This window comes from Vipera ursinii (assembly GCF_947247035.1).
Source record: "Vipera ursinii genome assembly, chromosome: 14".
In the NCBI taxonomy this organism is placed as follows: domain Eukaryota; kingdom Metazoa; phylum Chordata; class Lepidosauria; order Squamata; family Viperidae; genus Vipera; species Vipera ursinii.
Window position 1 is genome coordinate 6566729 of NC_139527.1, and position 20934 is coordinate 6587662.

A 20934-nucleotide genomic window follows, 5' to 3' on the forward strand; every position below is an offset into this window, starting at 1 on the left:
TTAGAAAGACAGACAGACATGTATGCACACATAGACAAATACACAGAAGTATATGTAGTTTATACACACATACATACACATGCATATGCACAAACGTGCACAAATAAGTGCACAATTTATATATAGACACACACATGTACACACAAGCAGACACATCAGTGGTAGGATTAAAATAGGCGAACAACCGGTTCTCTGTGTGGATGCCACTTCCAGAAGTCCATTCTGGGCCTCAGCAATAAAAATTAGCTACCGGTTCTGCCGAAATGGTGCAAACCAGCTGAATCCCACCACTGAGACACATATAGAAAGGCCCTCAAACGAACACACATTCCGTTTTGCAAAACAATTTTTAAAAAACCAACCAAATCTGATGATATAGAACATTGTCCACTAGAGGGCATTGTTCTTTACGTTTGAAATGAGTTGTGAGATTCTTCTCACCATAAAGTTAGTCTTATTAAGGAGCTGCAGGACTCTGAGGAATGTGTTAAAAAAAAGTGAAGCAAGGCAAAACACTCAGAGACAAAGTGAGAATTTGGAAGGTATACAGAATGTAGCTCTTCTGAGCCTTAAAACTGCCTTTGTTCTTCTCCCTCAATTTCAAGAAGCTTAAAGGTAAAGGTAAAGGTTCCCCCGCACATGCGTGCTAGTCGTTTCTGACTCTAGGGGCCGGTGCTCATCTCCGTTTCAAAGCCGAAGAGCCAGCGCTTGTCCGAGGACGTCTCCGTGGTCATGTGGCCGGCATGACTAGAAAGCCAAAGGCGCACGGAACGCTGTTACCTTCCCACCGTAGTGGTCCCTATTTTTCTACTTGCATTTTTATGTGCTTTCGAACTGCTAGGTTGGCAGAAGCTGGGACGAGTAACAGGCGCTCACTCTGTTACGCGGCACTCGGGATTCGACCCGCCAAACTGCCGACCTTCTGATCGACAAGCTCAGCGTCTTAACCCACTGAGCCACCGCGTCCCTTAAGAAGCTTAGGATGGGGCAAATGAAGGTGTAGGAGGCACGAAGATCTTCTAAGGAGTTTTCAAGACACCTTGAAATTTATGACCTGGTTCATGGGTACTTTGCCAATTATAGGAGTCCAGACAATTCTAGGAGTTACCGAGGTAAGGAAGACCACCGAATGTTTTTACTCCATCCTTGCTTCAAGGTTAAGCTGTTTGGAACAGCCAGAGACAAACATCTGCAAATGCTTCCACTTCTCCTTGAATGAATTTGTGCAATGTCCTCAACTATGTAAGCATCTGTGCACACAGATTTTTAAGATTCAGTGGGAGAGGATGAATCTGTCCCACAAAGCTGAGGAGGCAACTTTGGGGGACCAAAAGCTACTTGGTTGTTGGTTAGAGGAACAATTAATCAGTGAAATGACTTGCCTCCAGAAGTTGAAGGTGCCTTCCAGCAATGATGATGTTACCGAGCTGGGTAATGAAATGTCTGCAAGAAAGCAACCAAGCTCAGAGAGCACCAAGGACCCCACAGTCCTCCTCCTCCTCCTCCTCCTCCACAAACCGCACTCCCTTCTAGCACTGATGATGTGACCTAGTTGGGTAATGAAAGGTCTGCAAGAAAACAACCCAGCTCAGAGAGCACCAAGGACCCCACAGTCCTTCCTTCCTTCCTTCCTTCCTTCCTTCCTTCCTTCCTTCCTTCCTTCCTTCCTTCCTTCCTTCCTTCTCCTCCTCCTCCTCCCTTCTAACACTGATGATGTGATCTAGTTGGGTAATGAAAGATCTGCAAGAAAAACAACCCAGCTCAGAGAGCACCAAGGAACACCACACTATACCTCTAAGCTACAAGTCTTCTCTTCTGTTGGGATAAAGCCAATCGTTCTCCTGGACCTGAACTTGGCTCAATCTCTTAACCACCAGCCAGCCAGCCAGCAGATGATTAAGAGATGGGGTCCACCATCAACCCAACTGAGAAAGCCCCCTCTTTTGAGTTGGCCTCTCCCTCAACTACATCCTGGCAACGAGCATCTTCTCAGCCTGCGGCGAGCCAAAAGAGAAGGCATCCAATTCACGAAGAAGAACCGTAAGATGGAAAATTTAGAAAAAGAAAAAGAAAGAGAGAGCACCCTTGGAGATGTCTCTCCCCAGTTGGTGGCATCTGAGCAAGAGGCTTTGAGTTGGTGTCCCCCCCCCCCCGTGCAAGATGGGTGGCCTTTCCGTTCTCAAACCCATGATCATTTCTAAGAGCTCATTTATACCTGCATATTAACATCATTTCTACACAAAGCTGAGCTTTGTCTCCCAGTTCTCCGGGCAGGCCTCTCTCTACCCAGCCTTCTGCTTTCTTCCCTTCCCCTTTCCTGTTTCTGAAATTTGTGGTCGAGGTTGGCAGGAGAAACATCACAAGGAGGGAAAAAAAATATATTTATGTGCGGAAGACAAAATAACACCCTGCCTCCTTCTTCTCCTGTCCTCAGCTCTTAGGTTGGTGGCAAAGCAAATCCGGGAGAAAACCCCGAGTTTCTGTTTGATTTGTGCTATGAAAAATGTCAGACCTAAGAGACGCCTAGTAAAAAAAAAACAAGACACCTTTCTGCTTTTTCGCTTTCTTGTTCATCTCGAGGTGGGCCAGCTGTAGGTGAAAACAGTTATCCCTGGGAGAAGGAAGGAAGGAAGGAAAAGAAGGAGGGAATTGAGGGGGGAAGGAAGGGAGGGGGGAAAGAGAAAAGGGGAAGGGGAGGGAGGAAGGAAAAAGTGGAAGAAGAAAAAAAGAAGGGTGAACGGGAAGAAGGAAGGGATGGGAAAAGAGGAAGGGGAGGAAGGAAAGAGTGGAAGAAGAAGAGAAGGATGAACGGGAAGAAGGAAGGGATAGGAAAAGAAAAGAGGAAGGGAAGGGAGGAAGGAAAGAGTGGAAGAAAAAAAAGAAGGATGAACGGGAAGAAGGAAGGGATAGGAAAAGAAAAGAGGAAGGGAAGGGAGGAAGGAAAGAGTGGAAGAAGAAGAGAAGGATGAACGGGAAGAAGGAAGGGATAGGAAAAAGAAAAGGGGAAGGGAAGGGAGGAAGGAAAAAGTGAAAGAAGAAGAGAAAAGAAGGATGAACGGGAAGAAGGAAGGGATGAGAAAAGAGGAAGGGAAGGGAAGGGAGGAAGGAAAAAGTGGAAGAAGAAAAAAAGAAGGGTGAACGGGAAGAAGGAAGGGATGGGAAAAGAAAAGAGGAAGGGAAGGGAGGAAGGAAAAAGTGGAAGAAGAAAAAAAAGAAGGGTGAACGGGAAGAAGGAAGGGATAGGAAAAAGAAAAGAGGAAGGGAGAGAGAGAGAGAAAGAGAAGGATGAGGGAGGGAGGGAAGGAGAAAAGTCGAACGAAAGGGACAGAGAGGCAATCGAGGCAGTAAAAAAGAAGAAAAACGGAGAGAGAAAGAAAAGAAAAAGAAAGAGGGAGGAGAAGAAAAAGGCCACGGGGGGGGGGCGGGAAGGAGAGGCACCCCCCCACTTCTCCCTAGTTTCTTAGACCAGCGTTTCCCAACCTTAGGAACTTGAAGATGCGTGGACTTCAACTCCCAGAATTCCCCAGCCAGCTACGCTGGCTGGGGAATTCTGGGAGTTGAAGTCCACACATCTCCAAGTTCCTAAGGTTGGAAAACGCTGTCTTAGACCAAAAGAAAAAGGAAGCCCCCCCCAAAAAAAAGCCAAAGGGGGACCCTCCCCCCCAAACCAGCTGGCCGGGAAAAGCTACGCTGGCTGGGGAATTCTGGGAGTTGAAGTCCACGCATCTTCAAGTTCCTAAGGTTGGAAAACGCTGTCTTAGACCAAAAGAAAAAGGAAGCCCCCCCCCAAAAAAGCCAAAGGGGGACCCTCCCCCCCAAACCAGCTGGCCGGGAAAAGCTACGCTGGCTGGGGAATTCTGGGAGTTGAAGTCCACGCATCTTCAAGTTCCTAAGGTTGGGAAACGCTGTCTTAGACCAAAAGAAAAAGGAAGCCCCCCCAAAAAAAAGCCAAAGGGGGACCCTCCCCCCCAAACCAGCTGGCCGGGAAAAGCTACGCTGGCTGGGGAATTCTGGGAGTTGAAGTCCACGCATCTTCAAGTTCCTAAGGTTGGGAAACGCTGTCTTAGACCAAAAGAAAAAGGAAGCCCCCCCAAAAAAAAGCCAAAGGGGGACCCTCCCCCCCAAACCAGCTGGCCGGGAAAAGCTACGCTGGCTGGGGAATTCTGGGAGTTGAAGTCCACGCATCTTCAAGTTCCTAAGGTTGGGAAACGCTGTCTTAGACCAAAAGAAAAAGGAAGCCCCCCCCAAAAAAAAAGCCAAAGGGGGACCCTCCCCCCCAAACCAGCTGGCCGGGAAAAGCGCCACCGCGCCTCCTTCCCTTCTCCCGTTAGCCTCGCCCGCGGGACCCCCCCCCCGCCTCAAGCAGGGCTGGCTAGGGGAGGAGGGGGGGAACCTCGAAGCCCACCCCCCCACCGTGGCAGGTGACCCGCCCGCCCGCCCCCGGGAAGGCGGCCGGACTGGACGGCTGGGCGGGAGAAGCGGAGCGGGCCGGGGGAGGACGGCGGGGGGAGCCGGGCGGGGGTTGGAGCCGAGGAGCCGGGCTGAGTTCGCCGCCGCCGCCGGCCGCTTCTTCGCCCCCCAGCAGGCAGCGCCCCAAGGCGGAGGGGCGAGGATGGGCCGTCCCGCCGGCTTCTCTCTGCTGACGGCCGCCGCCCTGTGGTGGTCCTGGGGGGCGCAAGGCCAGGTAAGCCCCGAGGGGAAGGGGGTGGCAGAGGTTTTTGCCTCTCTCTCTCTCTCTCACACACACACACACGTTCTCTCTTTCCCTCTCTCTCTCTCTCTCTCTCTCTCTCTCTCTCTCTCCTTCATTCACATTCTCTTTCTCTTCTCCCTCTCTTTCCCCCCCTCTCTCTTTCCTTTTGTCTTCCTCTCTCATTCTCTCTCTCTCTCTCACACACACACACATTCTCTCTTTCCCCCCCTCTCTCTCTCTTTCCTCTTGTCTTCCTCTCTCATTCTCTCTCACTCACTCACACACACACACACACACTTCTCTCTTTCCTGCTCTCTCTCTCTCTCCCTCTCTCTCTCTCTCTCTCTCTCTCTCTCTCTCCTTCATTCATATTCTCTTTCTCTTCTCCCTCTCTTTCCCCCCTCTCTCTTTCCTTTTGTCTTCCTCTCTCATTCTCTCTCTCTCTCTCTCTCACACACACACATTCTCTCTTTCCCCCCCTCTCTCTCTTTCCTCTTGTCTTCCTCTCTCATTCTCTCTCACTCACTCACACACACACACACACACACTTCTCTCTTTCCTGCTCTCTCTCTCTCTCTCCTACATTCACATTCTCTTTCTCTTCTCCCTCTCTTTTCCCCCCTCTCTCTTTCCTTTTGTCTTCCTCTCTCATTCTCTCTCTCACACACACACACACACATTCTCTCTTTCCTGCTCTCTCTCTCTCTCTCTCTCTCTCTCTCTCTCTCCCTCATTCACATTCTCTTTCTCTTCTCCCTCTTTCCCTCCCTCTCTCTTTCCTTCTTTGTCTTCCTCTCTCATTCTCTCTCTCTCTCTCTCTCTCTCACACACACACACAGACACACACACACACACGTTCTCTCTCTCCCTCTTATTCTCTCTCTGTGTCTCTTTCTCTCTTTTTCCCTCTCTCATTCTCTCTCTGTGTGTGTCTTTCTGTCTGTCCCTCTCATTCCCTCTCTCCCTCTCTCTCTCTGTCTTTCCCTCTCTCATTCCCTCTCTCCCTCTCTCTGTCTTTCCCTCTCTCATTCTCTCTCTCTCTCTCTTTCCCTCTCTCATTCACTCTCTCTCTCATTCTCTCTCTCTCTCTCTCTCTCTCTGTCTTTCCGTCTCTCATTCTCTCTCTCTCTCTCTCCTTTAGGTCTCTGCTTCTCTTCCTCTGCCCTCTCCTCCTCCTCTTCCTCTAAAGCTGCTTTTCTCCCCTTGGCAAAACCGTCCGACACCGGGAACCCTCTCCCTTCCCCCCCAAAAAAAACCCTCCCCCCCCCCTTCCACAACCTTGCATGGAAAGAGCCTCTCCAAAGCGCCGGGCTCGCTGCGTAATTACGCTTCGCCTGGCGGGGAGTTTGGGCGAACGGGCAGGGAGGGAAGGAGGAGGAGGGGGGGGTTATCCGGACAGGTCGGGGTGGCTTCTCTATCTTCTCCCCCCCATACACACACACACACGCATCTTCCTCCGTTTCCTGGGCTTTGGTGGAAAGTTGCGTGCGGGGGAGAGGGAGAGAGAGAGGCAAAGCCGGAGGAGGGTGTGTTTGTGTGTGTGTGTGGGGGGGGGGGTTGGCTTTGCAAACAGGGTCCATGTGGGTTTCATTGAAAACGGAAAATTTAAGGGGGGGGGAGACCGGCTGGGTGGGAAGAGCCGTTCGGGGTCGTTTAGGATCCTCTGAGCTGGGAGGGAAGGAGAGAGGTACTTCCTTTGATTTCAAATTCCTCCCCGAACGAAGCCAGGAGAGATTTGAGGAGGGGGGCGAGGACTGCGGGGGGGGGGGCGACGGAGCGCGCTTTCCCGCTTGGACGGGGCTGGGAAGCCTTAGCTGTACCCCCACCCCCACCCCCCACTTGGCAATGGAATTGTATGCCAGGGACTAGCCACCTTCTGGAGGATTTCACGGGATGAAAAGTGAAAAAGGAAGCAGAGATGGTTTGATGGAAGGATGGAATTAATTTCACACACACACACACAAACACACACACACACACAGACACACAGACACACAGAGGGAATGGCCACAGCTTCCTTTTTTTGTTTTGGTTCTTGCAAATCCAAATCTATTAGTTCTGAATTTAAATCTCCGCTGAAGCATGAACGTTAGAATTGATTTGGCCCCATAATGTAACCTAACCGTTTTTTAACTTGAGCTGATGTTCTACTGATGGAAAAAAATCCCTAACTACCATCCTAACAGAACAGAATGACAGAGCTGGAAGGGACCTTGGAGGTCTTCTAGTCCAACCCCCTGCTCCAGTAGCAGACCCTAGACCAGGGGTAGGCAACCTCGGCTCTTTTATGACTCATGGACTTCAACTCCCAGAATTCCTGAGTCAGCATAGCTGACTCAGGAATTCTGGGAGTTGAAGTCCATGAGTCATAAAAGAGCCGAGGTTGCCTACCCCTGCCCTAGACCATTTCAGACAAGTGGTGTCCAGTCTCTTCTTGAAAGCCTCCAGCGATTGGAGCCTATAATGAGACCTGCGGACCCAGGTGCACTTGGAGGGAAAATAGGGCCATAAGTTTAGTGTAGGCTGTCCTCGACTTATGACGGCAACGGAGCCCAACATTTCCATCGCTGAGCGAGACATTTGTTAAGCGGGTTTTTTGCCCCGTTTTTTTACAACCTTCCTTGCCACAGGTGAATCTCTGCAGCTGTTAAGTTAGCGACACGGTTGCCAAGCGAATCTGGCTACCCCCATTGACTTTGATTGTCACAAAAAGGGGATCACGTGACCCAGGGGCACGGCAGCCGTCCTAAATGTCAACCAATTGACAAGGGTCCGAATTTTGATCACGTGACCATGGGGATGCTGCAATTCAAGTGCGGAAAACGGTCACGGGTCCCCTTTTTCTTCCAGTGTTGTGACTTCAAACGGTCACTAAACAAACGGTTGTAAGTCGAGGACTACCTATAAGGAAGCAGGTTGAACCCCGTAAATCCATCTCACCTCTGCAAGATCGCTCTACATTGAACCTTGTGCTATGCTCTAGAACAGGGGTCTTCAAACTTGGCCCTTTTTTATGACTTGTGGACTTCCAGAATTGAGCTCCTTGGAAGCAAATATAAAGCAACAACAACAACTGGTGGTTCTGCACAATAGACAAAGAAACAGAAAACGAAGAAGCAAAAGTGCTCTGGGACTTTAGAATTCAGATGGACAAGCAGCTGCCACACAACACCCAAGACTTAACAGTTGTTGATAAGAAAGACAAAAAAAAATGGATAGTGGATGTGGCAGTAGCTGGAGACAGCAGAATAGAAGAAAAAGAACTGGAGGGAAGAAAAAATAATCACAAAATACAAAGATGTGCTATGCAAGGAGAATTACTACGGCCAAAGAAAGCAAAGATAGTAAGAGGCACCTTTGAATGCAATCCCAAAACATCTGGAGCAACACTTGAACACCACCAACATTGCCTGGGAAAGACTCAGTGGGGGGACCAAAACACCAGATCCAGTCTAAACATCTGGCTGATTGTGTGACCAGCCATAATAATAAAGCATGTGAACAAAGATGGATTCCACCCACCCCCCACACACTCCATCCGACTTTGCTCCTAAGCTTGGTAAAGTATTTTGTTAAAAAAAGCAAACAAACCCTCAACTCTGAAACTATGTCCCTCAATTAGCAAAGAATGCAGTTTGATTAATCACATTAATGACATTTCAGCTATTAAATCTGCAGAGGACCTGGCAGCCAGACTGGGATCACAGCTTGCTGAATTAACTCTCTTGCCAGATCAACCAAGCAAATAATAGAAGCCAAAATCTATGCAATAAATAATGCAGGCCAAGTGGTAAAAATGGGGCCCCTTTGGCTCATACTAGACATGGTCAACAAAGACCATCGCAATGAGGAAAAACGTGGGTCAACCATGACCACTATATAGGGGGGGAAATGGCCTTTGGATAGCGCCTTCAACAGTGACATCCTGGATCTCCAGTTCCTCAAACACAGGTTAGAATGAACATATTTTCATCTCCATAAAGTCTATATCTGTTCTTCTCAATTTGGAGAACTTCCAGATATGGAGACTCCAACTCCCAGAGTTTTCAGTAAAGACTCACGATATGGGGATGGAGACATGGAGCTGAAAGGTTGATAGTTTTTGAGTTCCTCTGTTTTGGGAAATCCAACATTGAGTTTTGGTACTTGCTGTAAGAGCAGACTGGTCTACTTGTAGAGCTGCAGCTAAAAACGAATGACAGAAACGCTCGCTCATCAAAAGAAAGTATAATAATAATAAATTCTGGAGTTTGGGGGGACTCTGGTGGTCCGTTACTTGCGTAAGAGGAAGCAGGGAAGGGAAATAAAATTATTCAAGGCATTTGGGGGCGGTCGAAACCCTGAGGAAGTAATCAAAAAGATCTTCTAAGGCCTGGCCTGTTTCATTTCATTCACATGTGGGCTGTTTTCTTATCCACATGGCCTTCTGTAGCCTGCTCAACATGTGGGAACGTCCTGGGGTCTACATAAAAGAAAGTCAAAGTTGCACTGTTGGAAAAGAAAGCCAAGTTTCTGTTTTCATCTCAGCATGGGGAGACAGGAGGGGAGAAGAGAAGGGAAGGAACTGAGCTTTGGGGAAAAAAATAACAAATCTTCCAAGGATCTCCTCTTAAAATTGTCCCCAAGGATTTGAGTTGAGCATCGCTTGGAATTTTCTGAACAGATTCCCGGACCGTTATTGCCTGCAGGGCTGGGTTTCCTGAAGAGAAGACCACTAAATTATACATTTCTAAATTAATTAGAGGAAAGCAATCAAGGAGAGAAGCCACCTAGAAGTAAGGAGAAATTTCCTGAGAGTGAGAAAAATTAACCAGTGGAACAGCCTTGCCTCCAGAGGTTGTGGGCGCTCCAACACTGGAGGTTTTCCAGAAGGGATCGGACAGCCCCTTGTCTGAAATGGGATAGGGTCTCCTGCTTGGGCAGTGTAAAGTTGCGTGCTTCACATAGAGACGGACACAGAGCTGGGGTAAAGATGAGTTTATTCTGAACAGAGCGAACTGGGGAAACAGGGAAGCCTGGTGTCTATTTGTACCTGCCCAGGTGGATGGCATCCAATCAATTCAAACCTGGGCTTCCTGCCAGTGCAGGTGACAATGGGTGTAGATCCTGGCTTCCCACCAGGCTGACCATGCCTGGGGCTGTCAACAGCTTAAGTCCTAAGGCTTATCCTGAGTGAGCAGTCATCCAGCCCCTGTCCAGCCCCTCTGCTGATCTGCACCATCAGCCTCCTGCTGTGCTGTCCTTTGTGTATGCTGGGAGGCATACACTGCAGGCAGGGGGTTGGACTAGAAGACCTCCAAGGTCCCTTCCAGCTCTGTTATTCTGATATAGCAACCCACCTTTCCCCTTCTCTTTTCTTTGGCTTGCTTCAGACAAGGCTGCCTGGGAATGAGGAGAAAATGTGCATCTAAAGTTTCAACATCCGAATTGCCCTAAAGGTTGCACTCTGCACAATTTTCCCTCCCAAGTCACCAGGAAATATTGCAACCTCTGCAAGCTATCAGTTCAGTGTAGGCTGTCCTCGACTTATGACGGCAACGGAGCCCAACATTTCCATCGCTGAGCGAGACATTGGTTAAGCGGGTTTTTTGCCCCATTTTTTACAACCTTCCTTGCCACAGGTGAATCTCTGCAGCTGTTAAGTTAGCGACACGGTTGCCAAGCGAATCTGGCTTCCCCCATTGACTTTGATTGTCACAAAAAGGGGATCACGTGACCCAGGGGCACGGCAGCCGTCCTAAATGTCAACCAATTGACAAGGGTCCGAATTTTGATCACGTGACCATGGGGATGCTGCAATTCAAGTGTGGAAAACGGCCACGGGTCCCCTTTTCCCCCCCCCCAGCTTTGTGACTTCAAACGAACAGTTGTAAGTCGAGGACTACCTATAAGGAAGCAGGTTTAACCCCGTAAATCCATCTCACCTCTGCAAGATCGCTCTACATTGAACCTTGTGCTATGCACTAGAACAGGGGTCTTCAAACTTGGCCCTTTTTTTACGACTTGTGGACTTCAACTCCCAGAATTCCTCAGCCAAGTCCACAAGTCATAAAAAAAAGGTAGTGGAGTTGAAGTCCACAAGTCATTAAAAAAAAGGTAGTGGAGAAATAACCTGGAACTCGCCGTGTCCCGGGATCGCAAGATCGCCAGTTATGACCATCCCAGCCAGCTTTGTTCAACCAAAGTCAACGAGGATGGGGTGGGGAGTTGGATTTGCTTAACTGCAGCAATTCACTTAAGGAGCGTGGCAAAAAAAAAAGGGGGTGTAACATCAGACACGATCCGTTTTAACAACCGCCTCGTTTAGCAAGGGAATTTCTAGTTCCCAACTGAGGTCATAAATCGGGAACTACCTTTGTTTGGAATGCTGCACTATTAAGAGAAAGAAGTTCCAGGAGGGATCAACAAGCTGTTTCCTATTCTGGAAGGTTTTAGAGAAAGCCACACCTTTTGAGCCAGCCTCCGTTGACTCACAAACCATTTTTCTCTTTCCATGCAATTACCGACAGAACTTTCTGGCATCCGAAGCTGTAATCAACAAGAGAAAAACATGTCAGCTAAGCTCCAGTAATTTGGCCCGATGGAAAAATAATTTCTGGCTAAGCCGAAAGATCAGAAGCAAATTCTAAATCATGCCAGAGTTTTTTTTCCCTAATAAAGAGACAGCTGCATTTGCTGTATAAAATCCAGCTGGTTATATAAAGCAGGGGTAATAATGCAACAATAATCTATTATATTGGGTTAGAATTTTTTTTTATACAAAAGCCCAATAGATTTGATTAGACTTCCACGCTTTGTCATCTTTGATTATTTCTGTGTAAAAGATTCAAGAGAATAGAATAATAGAATAGAATAGAATAGAATAGAATAGAATAGAATAGAATAGAATAGAATAGAATAGAATAGAATATGGAATGGAATGGAACAGAACAGAACAGAACAGAACAAATAGAATAGAATAGGATAGGATAGGATAGGATAGGATAGGATAGGATAGGATAGGATAGGATAGGATAGAATAGGATAGGATAGAATATGGAACGGAACGGAACAGAATAGAATAGAATAGAATAGAATAACAGAAATAAGAATAGAATAGAATAAAGAATAGAATAGAATAGAATAGAATAGAATAGAATAGAATAGAATAGAATATGGAATGGAACGGAACGGAACGGAACAGAACAGAATAGAATAGAATAGAATAACAGAAATAATAATAGAATAGAATAGAATAGAATAGAACAGAATAAAGAATAGAATAGAATAGAATAGAATAGAATAGAATAGAATAGAATAGAATAGAATAGAATAGAATAGAATAGAATAGAATAGAATAGAATAGGAAGGGACCTTGGAGGTCTTCTAGTCCAGCCCCCTGCTCAAGCAGGAGAACCTATACCATCTCAGACAAGTGACCGTCCAGTCTCCTCTTAAAAACCTCCAGTGATGGAGCGCCCATGATTTCTGGTGGCAAGCAGTTCCACTGGTTAATTGTCCTCGCTGTTAGGAAGTTTCTCCTTAATTCCCAGTTGCTTCTTTCTTTGGTCAGTTTCCAACCATGGTTTCTGGTCCCTCCCTCTGGTGCTTTGGAGAATAACGTCACCCGCTCTTCTTTGTGGTAGCCCCTCAGATACTGGAATACTGCTATCATGTCACGCCTATTTCTTCTTTTCTTTAGACTAATCTAGGCCAAAGAATATGATTTAGTGCAGAAACAAACCATGATATGGAGAAGATGGTGGTTGCATGTATGAAGCTGAGAGAAAACTTGAAAAAAAAATAACCTTTCTGCAAAACGGTTTGGGATTTGCCTCCAGAAGTTCTGGGTGGTCCATCACTGGAGGTTTTTAAGAGGAGATTGGACAACCGTTTGTCTAGAATATATAGGCTCTCTTGCCTGAGCAGGGGGTTGGACTAGAAGACCTCCAAAGTCCCTTCCAACTCTGTTATTCTATTATTCTCCAGCGAGTTTAATTTCAGACTGAGAGGGGAAAGAATCTGCAATATTTTCACATCTGGGCTTATACACAAACTCTGCGTGACTTCTCTGTTCTCTTGCCAAGATCCATTTGTGTTTGAACAGACTAAAAATGACTTAATCCCTTTGTAGTTGTTTTTTTTTTTAAAAAAAAAAACCTTCTTTCCTCCACAATTAATGCCAGAGAACGAATGGCGTTTAGAAGAAAGTCTTTGTTAATGTACAACTTTGCTCTATCCAAGCTTGATTGTAAGCGGGATAGGAAAATATATTAGGATTTATTTTGGTCACCATGAGGTAAAAAAAGATGTTGAGACTCTAGAAAGTGAGCAGAGAAGAGCAACGAAGATGATGAGGGGTGACATGATAGCAGTGTTCCAGTCCAGTCTCTTCTTAAAAACCTCCAGTGATGGAGCGCCCACAATTTCTGGAGGCAAAGCTGTTCCGCTGGTTCATTGTCCTCATTGTCAGGAAGTTTCTCCTTAATTCCAGGTTGCTTCTCTCCTTGGTTAGTTTCTATCTGTTGTTTCTTGTCCTGCCCTCTGGTGCTTTGGAGAATAGCTTGGCTCCCTCTTCTTTGTGGCAGCCCCTCAAATATTGGAGCATTGCTATCCTGTCCCCCCACTAGCCAAACCCAATTCCTGCAGCCGTTCTTCATATGTTTTAGTCTCCAGGCCTTTAATCATCTTAGTTGCTCTTCTCGGCACTTTTCCCAAAGTTTCTCTCTTCTTAAAAGCCTCCGTTGATGAAGCACCCACAACTTCTGGAAGCAAGTTGTTCCACTGCCTTCCTCAACACAACTCGTTGTGTTTGGATCGCAGATCTTGAGACTCTGTACCGGCGTGAGTTCTGTTCTCCTCCCAAACGTATTTTCAGGACAGGAAAAAAAAAACAACTTTTGTTTTGTATCCGTGAACAGCAAATAATTCAGAAATGATTGGCCCAAAAGGAGGAGAACTTGCTCAGTTGACAGAGAGAATGCTTTTGTTGAAGGAAATGAGCACGAATTTTTTTCCTCATTTTTGTTCTTTCAGGTCTATTATTCTTGTGGAGCTCAATTCAGCTCATGGGAAAGAGGATTAATTTTGTCTCCTGGTTTCCCCAACAATTATTCATCGGGCATGCACTGCGTCTGGCGATTTCTTATTCCTGCCAAGACCTACTTATTGTTGGAGATTTTTGACTTTGATGTGTTTGAAAGCATAAGTGAAGGCCCAAAAGCCTGGGGTGGGTATTTTTCTTTTACAAAAAATACAAATTCTTCACCCAAAGAAGAAATCTCAGAGTATTCAAGCACCGTCTTTCCAGCCAAGACTTCGGTTCCCCCTGATCTTGACTCGGCAGATCTTAATGATGGCCTTCCAGGAGCTACTTCTCAAAACCTTGAGTGGAAAGAATTCCATCCAAGTGGAGAACCCAAAGACCTAGCCGTCACTCAACCAAGTCAATTTCCGATCCAGGAAGGAACCAATGCAACCTTGACGAGACAGACGTCCGTTGGAAAACAGGAGGAGAAGGACTTGGTGGAGAAAATATTCTTGGCCCACTACCCAAATAAGGAGAATGCTGAAGGTCCTCAGAAACATTTAGGAAAGGTGATATTTGGAGAAGATGCTGCCATTTCAACCATGAACATGCCCGGGAACATCTCTTCCACTCCACCGTTCTCAGCAGATGTTTGCCCAGATGATGTCTTATATGTCTCGGACCTCATTGCTTTTTCTTCTCGTTTCTGTGGGACAAAATCGCCCTTAAACCAAAATATGACCTTTGGATCTTCTCTTAAGATGGTGGAAGTTATTGTGGAGCTGATCACCACAACCGACCGTGGGCGGGGCTTCGCCATGCTCTTTGAATACAAGAACGGTACGGAAACGTTGCCTACGAACGACATCCAGGATGGAGAAGAGAACACCATGATGCTGGTGATCATAACCGGGATCCTGTTCTTCGCCATGGTCCTTTTATCCTCGCTCTGCATTGCATGTAGGTAAGTTGTGTGGAGCATGGGGACATGTTCTCCTTCCCTGTTGCTCTGCGGTGCTTTTCCGAAGCCTCATCAAGTAGCAACCGTGTTAGTCTTTCCTTCTCTCACTTCTTCTCTTCTCCTCCTCCTCGTCTTCATCGGTGAGGCTAAAAGTAGCAGCCTAGTCAGAGTCAGCAACCCGACCCAGACATATTTCTCCAATTCTGGCCGTGTAGGTCACCTAACACTGTTCTAATAGTGTGTGTTTGTGCGGTGTAAATGAGTGCCGGGGAGGGAGAGAGCGAGAGAGAGGAGGAAAAAGACAGTTCATGTCCAGAGATTCATTCTCCTCCACCTCTCTCTGGGGATTCTCCAAGATTTTGCCACACTGTTCCCTTTGTGTACTGGTGGGAGAAGGAATGAAAGCTCCGCTTGTCGGTTGGCCAACGTTTCTAATTGCTTTTGGCCCCGAATCCGTCTGGCCACCTTCGTGAATGTGAACCGTGCCGGGTAGACTTCAAGATGGGGTTGTTCCGATTCGGCTCATGGGAAAGAGGATTAATTTTATCTCCTGGTTTCCCCAACAATTATTCATCAGGCATGCACTGCGTGGATGGGGAAGACAAAGAGGTTGCCACGGAATTCCTCGCAAACTTTGCAAACTGTGGAGCATCCCGAACTGCCAAATCACAGGGTAGCCCCTCGACTTACGACTGAGCCCAGAATTTACGTTGCTTAAGTGAGAACAGGTGTGAAGTGGATTTTGCCCCATTTTTATGGCTTTTCTTGCTAGGCTTGCTGCGTGAATCCTTGAGGTGGTTGAAATGAGTGACACGTCGCAAAAGGGGATCGCGTGGCCCTCCCCAGACACTGCGACCGTCGTAAATATGAACCAACCGCCAAGCATCCGAATGTAAATCACGTGACCAGAAGTGTCATAAGTATGAAAAACGGTCATAAGTCACTTTTTTCAGGGCCGTTGTAACTTCAAACAGTCACTAAATGAAACTGTTGTAAGTCGAGGATTACCTGTATGGGTCCTAACAGCAACCTCTCAGCAGCCATCTTGAGGCTCCTTCCTCAATTTCTCAGAGATAATATATGAGCTTCTTTCTCAGGTTTCATTTACTAAGGAGAAGCAGGAGACCTGCGTCTGTGTGTAACAGCAGGATTTCTGCACCTCTGGCCAAATTGGAGTGTGCAGTCCGTGACCCGATTTTAACAGAATAACACAGTTGGAAGGGATCTTGGAGGTCTTCTAGTCCAACCCCCTGCTCAGGCAGGAGACCCTATACCATTCCAGACAAACGGCTGTCCAATCTCTTCTTAAAAACTTCCAGTGTTGGAGCATTCACCGCTTCTGGAGGCAGGTTGTTCCACTGATTAATTGTTCTCAGTGTCAGGAAATTTCTCCTTAGTTCTAGGTTGCTTCTTTCTTTGATGAGTTTCCATCTGTTGCTTCTTGTCCTGCCTTCGGGCGCTTTGGAGGATAGCTTGACTGCCTCTTCTTTGGGGCAGCCCCTGAGATATTGGAAGACTGCTATTTATTTATTTATTTATTTATTTATTTATTTATTTATTTATTTATTTATTTATTTTATTACATTTATATACCACCCTTTCCCGAAGGACTCAGGGCGGTTTACAGGGTGATTAAAAAGCTATCATGTCCCCCCTCGTCCTTCTCTTCATTAAACTAGACATACCCAATTCCAGCAACCGTTCTTCGTATGTTTTAACCTCCAGTCCCCTAATCATATTTGTTGCTCTTCTCTGCGCTCTTTCCAGAGTCTCAGCATCTTTTTTACATGGTGGTGACCAAAACTGGCTGCAGTATTCCAAGTGTGGCCTTACCAAGGCATTGTAAAGTATTTTTAACACTTCACATAATCTCGATTCTATCCCACTGTTAATGCAATCTGGGATTGCATTGGCTTTTTTGGCTGCTGCCACACACTGCTGGCTCCTATTTAAGTGACTGTCCACTAGGACTCCGAGTCCAACTCAAATCAAGGAAGTGTGTGTAGCTTGGTAAAGGAAGGACTCTTAATAATTACATGATTGAAGTCTTTTCCGTTTTCTGTTCCTTCTTTCTTTTCTAGGTGGAGGTTATGTCTCAAAAGAAGCTCTCTGGAAATCCAGAGTGATCAAGAAGTAAGTATAATTATTTCAAGACCTTCTGCTGACTTCGCTTTGCCCCTTTTGAGGCTGGTTGCTGATTGATATTTGGAATTGTAGACTCACATCCCAAACTCCGGTGTTGACGTCAGCGAACTCCAGCTGGTGATCCCGTGTCGAGAGAATGAAAACAACAATCATTCCCTCGGGGGAAATGGCATCGGTAAGCAGAAAAAGGTTAGGTGGAGCACGTTGTCCAATCTTTGTAACTAGAGAGTTCTCGTTCAGCGTTCAATCCTTGCTGGGATCTCATGCAACCAAAGAGTATTGCAAATTCCTTGGGTGTGGATTAAGGAATGGCCTGCTAATATAGCAGAGACATCCTTTAACAGCATTTATTTATTTTTTGAATCACTGCCAGGGAATTGTGGGAAGACAAGTCCAATGTATCCAGAGCAGCGGCACCCAACCTTCTCTATACCCCGCACCCCTAGAACGCTTCTGATATATTCTCGCACCCCTTACAAATAACGGCAACGAATTATGCAAATACACTATAATTTTGAAAAGCCACGTTTTTGCACCCCCCTGGAATATTGTCTCGCGCCCCCGGTTGGGAACCCCTGATCTACAGGTCACATTGTTTAGGGAAAGATGATAGAAGACGTGAAGAGATCTCAGAATCAGAATAGACCTGGAAGGGACCTTGGAGGTCTTCTAGTCCAACCTCCTGCACAAGCAGGAGACCCTATAGCATTTTAGACAAATGATTATCCAATCTCTTCTTAAAAGCCTCCAGTGATGAAGCATCCAGAACTTCTGGTGGCAAGCTGTTCCACCGGTTAATTGTCCTCACTTTGGAAGTCTTCCGAGAAGATCCATGACTATACAGCAACTTTTGGCAACTTTAAGATGAGTGGACTTCCAACTACTGCTAAGTTTGTAAAGCCGCCCTGAGTCTTCGGAGAAGGGCGGGATATAAATGGAATTAAAATAAAATAAATAAAATAAACTCCCAGAATTCCTCAGCCAACAAAGAGTGGTGGAGGAGAAGAAGAATGAATTTCTGGCCAAAGCTTGTTGGGGAATTCTGGGAGTTGAAGTCCACCCATCTTAAAAGTTGCCAAAGTTGAGAAACATTTAGAGCATCCGAGAAGAATGTAGAACGGGTTACCAATGATTCTGGAAAATATGCTGGCTGTTTCTCTGGGGCAAATAACTACAATTTTGTACTTTCTACAGTCACCTCCTGCCCTGGCAATCTGGAACCCATCCTTGATCTAGATGCCTCTCCAACGTCAGCTGTGATGGGAAGCGATGAGGTGTTTATTATTTCTGCCAATCCAGAACCTGGTCGCTTGAGTTTTACCTCTTGTAAAATACAGGTAAGGAACAGGTGAGGGGGGAGAGAGAGAGAGAGAGAGAAGAAAGTGAAAGAAAACAAGACAGAGAAAAAGAGAAACAGAGAAATATAAAGAAAGGAGAAAGGAAGGGGGAAAGAGAAAGAGGGGGGAGAGAAGAAAAAGATGAAAGAGAGAAGGGAGAGAGAGGGATAAAGAGAAAGAGAGGGAAAGGTACAGAAAGAGAAAGAGAGAAATAGGTGAGAGAGAAAGGAGAAAGAAAGAGAGGAAGAGAGAGAGAGGGAGAGAAAGATGAAGAGAGAGAGAGAGGGAGAGAGAAAAAGGTAAAGGTAAAGAAAGAGAAATAGGTGAGAGAGAAAGGAGAAAGAGAGATGAAGAGAGAGAGAGAGAGAAAGGAAAAGGTAAAGAAAAAGAAATAGAAGGTGAGAGAGAAAGGAGAAAGAGAGATGAAGAGAGAGAGAGAGGGAGGGAGAGACAGGGAGGAAGAGGAAGAGAGAGGGAGAGAGGGAGAGAGAGAGAGGGAGGAAGAGGAAGAGAGAGGGAGAGAGGGAGAGTGGGGTGGAAAGACAGAGATTCCTTGTTCAGATTTTGCTGGTTTTTAATCTTGTTTCTGCCAGCCAATATTTTGGGCTCGCTTGCATTCCATCAATAAACACCAAGCTATATTTTTCTGCGTGGATGCTTGCTCGGACCTGAACATAGGGACTCTCTGGGCACCTGGTGGCTGCGGTGACCCACAAAGCCACGCCATGGCTCAAGGAAGGATGTCCAACCCAGCCACGCGCTGTTTGAAACTCCCAGGCTATCTTCCCACGGCGTTTTCTCTCTCCTAGGACAAGACGTTGACGAGAAGCATTACCAGCCCCACTTCCGTCTCGGAATGGCTGATCCCCAAGCCGACGGAGCAGGGCAGTCAAGCGTCCACCTCCCGGGGCAAAAACCCCAAGGACGCTTATCGGAAGCAGCAGACCTGGCGCGCACATACCTTCCACGACCTCTTGGCTCCGTTCCCACAGCTGCAGGAGCAATGGTGCAACTGGACCAGCAAAAGCCCTTTCCCCAAACTGGGCAAAAGCGGAGTGAGTATTTGTCCCTGGGGAGATAAGGAAGCAGATGTGAAGCCAGGCTTTTGAAACCAGAGCCAACTGTTCCATTGCTGGTTAAGGCAGGGGTCTCCAGTGCCCCTGCTCCATGGACCAGTACCGGGCCGCGGCATGCCAGCAACCAGTCTGCACAAACAAGCAAAGCCTCATCCGCGGGATGCAGGCAGCAGACAAAACCACGCACCCTCCGGTCCGTGGAAAAACCTCTCTCCATGCAACTGGTCCCTGGTGCCCAAAAGGTTCAAGGTACAGGTAGTCCTTGCTTTACGGCCGTTTGTTCGAAGTTATGATGGCGCTGGGGAAAAAAAAGGACTTAACAACCAGTTCTCACTTTTGAGACCGTCGCAGCATCCTCAGGGTCACGTGATCAAGCTTGGTAACTGGCAGGTGCTGATGGCGGTTGCCCCATGCAGGGATCACGTCACCTCCAGGTCAAAGGGGAAGCTGGATTTGCCTCACAACCAAGGTGATTCACTTAACAACTGTAGCAAAATGGTCGTGAAATCAGGCAGGACTCAGTGATGGAAGTTCTGAGCCTAATTATGGCCGTACAACAAGTACTCCTTGTATATGAGTGTAACAGTCTATGTGCTGAACCAGTATATAGATATATATTCTATCAATGCTCTCTCTAAAAATCTCTATCTATCTATCTATCTATCTATCTATCTATCTATCTATCTATCTATCTATCTATCTATCTATCATCTATCTATCTATCTCTTTAATCTATCTATATATCTATCCACCCATTCATATCTGTCTGTCTGTCTCTATCTATCTCAATCTAATCTATCTCAATCTAATCTATTATATCATCTATCCATCTTTCCATCTCTTTCCATCTCTTTGTCTATCTATCCATCTATCCATCTATCCATCCATCCATCCATCTATCTATTATCTATCTATCTATCTATCTATCTATCATCTATCTATCTATCTATCTATCTATCTATCTATCTATCTATCTATCTATCTATCTATCTATCTATCAATCTATCTATCAATCAATCTATCTATCTATCTATCTATCTATCTATCTATCTATCTATCTATCTATCTATCTATCTATCTATCTATCTAATCTAGTAACACTGTCTCCATTCCATCTATATTCCTTCCTCTCTCTCATCTGTAACTATCTAATCCACATGCAAGATCCTTAAGGAATGCTGCTGCTTCTCTGTTTTCTCTCAAAGTGTCCAACTTGTTGACATTGATCTTCTCTTCCCGGCCAGAGTTTTTCGACCTCAACCCCAAACCAGCCCATCCGAATTCCAAGAGTGACCTCCGCTGGAGAAATCAAAGGAACGTCCGAAGGGTCCCTCTTGGAAGGCTTGGCCAGTACCGCCCCTTCCCCATGGACCCATTCAGCCCAGAAACCACAGAAGCTGACCGGTGGTTCTCACTTGAGAAGATCCCAATTTGCAAAGCCCTCTTTTGATTTCTTGACCGGTTCTCCCAGCCGAAGCCACCCAGGGCTTCTTGAGCACTCTGAACATGAGGGCAGTCTGTCCCCTGTCAACAGTCCCCATCTGGGAGACAAAGACGCTCCAGATGGGGCCCTTCGATCGAAAAGCAACGGTTCCAAGCCCAAGGAAGCGTCTGTAGATATGGACGGGCCCAAACCAATGTTTGTTATTTCTGAAGAATGGGATGATCAGCAGCCTTTGGTTCTGGCAGAGCATACAAATCAATGTGCCGATGTT

General features: G+C 46.5%; 1 long non-coding RNA gene across 1 annotated transcript; it reads right to left on the reverse strand.

Annotated features, from left to right (window-relative positions):
* Nucleotides 1-1415: 1415 nt before the first annotated feature.
* LOC310646613 lies at nucleotides 1416-19573 on the reverse strand. The gene is made up of 5 exons (XR_014493731.1): nucleotides 19407-19573; nucleotides 19105-19212; nucleotides 18812-18948; nucleotides 11141-11221; nucleotides 1416-1443 (listed from the first exon to the last, which is right to left on the reverse strand). It is a non-coding gene; the product is annotated as an uncharacterized lncRNA (long non-coding RNA).
* Between the last annotated feature and the right edge of the window lie 1361 nt (nucleotides 19574-20934).